The sequence below is a fragment of the Octodon degus genome, unplaced genomic scaffold (assembly GCF_000260255.1).
Source record: "Octodon degus isolate 3935 unplaced genomic scaffold, OctDeg1.0 scaffold00288, whole genome shotgun sequence".
NCBI lineage: Eukaryota > Metazoa > Chordata > Mammalia > Rodentia > Octodontidae > Octodon > Octodon degus.
This window is the reverse complement of record NW_004524864.1, coordinates 910,443-911,371: the sequence shown is the minus strand read 5'-3', so window position 1 is coordinate 911,371 and position 929 is coordinate 910,443. Positions and strand designations below refer to the sequence as shown.

Here is a 929-nt window from a genome sequence, read left to right as displayed (position 1 = left end):
AACAAAAAAAGGGATACAGATAAATGTCCATTTTGTATCTGTGTATTCAAAATGCTTAAGATAGATATACAGTTACATTCTCTTAATGAGTAGAGGGATTTGTTCTAATGGTGTTTGTAAATAGGATATCATGTCTGCATCTTGTACAGCAATTAACCACTAGGAAGAATGTATACAATGTGTTAATTATTGAAACTGTCCTACCAATTTGGTTTGAAACTGTCTCATTGCTATTTGTTTCTCAATAAAATTATGAGGGGGGTACCTAAATTGGGGCAGGGGATAGATATAGCTAAGAGGCATAAGTGCCTGCCTGGCAAGCACAAAGTCCTGAGCTCAATCCCTGGTACCACAAAAATAAAATAAAAAGTGTTTTGTTGGGTTTTTTTAAATTTTTTTAAAATTTTTTTTGGCAGAACTAGGGATTGTACTCAGGCCCTTGCACTTGCCAGGCAAGCACTTATTCTACGGAGCCATCTCCCCAGCCCCCAAAATAAAAGTTAAAAAAAAATAAAATAAAAACTAAATATAAGGGCCGGCCAGACAGCTCAGCAGATTAAAGCGCCTGCTTAGGCAGGCACAGTGACTGGGGTTCAATCGGTATGCTGTGCCAGCCCACTCCACGCTGAGACGATGGTTGAGACTGGGCATGGTAGCTCATAACTGTAATCCCAGGGATTGGGAGGCTGAACACAGGAGGATCACTACAAGTTGATCTGTGTAGTAAGACCCTGTAGACCTTGTACTAAATACCAAAAAAAAAAAAAAAAAAAAAAAAAAAAAAAAAAAAAAAAGTAAAACAGTGTAATTTACAAGAAATCTTATTTCCCAAAGTGGGACTGGCAAATATATAAATATAGCAATGAGGGGCCAGGGAGATGGCTCAGTAGAATAAGCACTTCCCTGGCAAGCGCAAGGGCCTGAATTCA

At 38.5% G+C, this 929-nt stretch overlaps 1 protein-coding gene across 3 annotated transcripts in view; it reads right to left on the bottom strand.

Annotated features, from left to right (window-relative positions):
- Positions 1 to 929, bottom strand: part of Phc1 (polyhomeotic homolog 1) — a 19,558-nt gene that overhangs the window by 17,527 nt on the left and 1,102 nt on the right. The gene's annotated exons all lie outside the window — the stretch shown is intronic.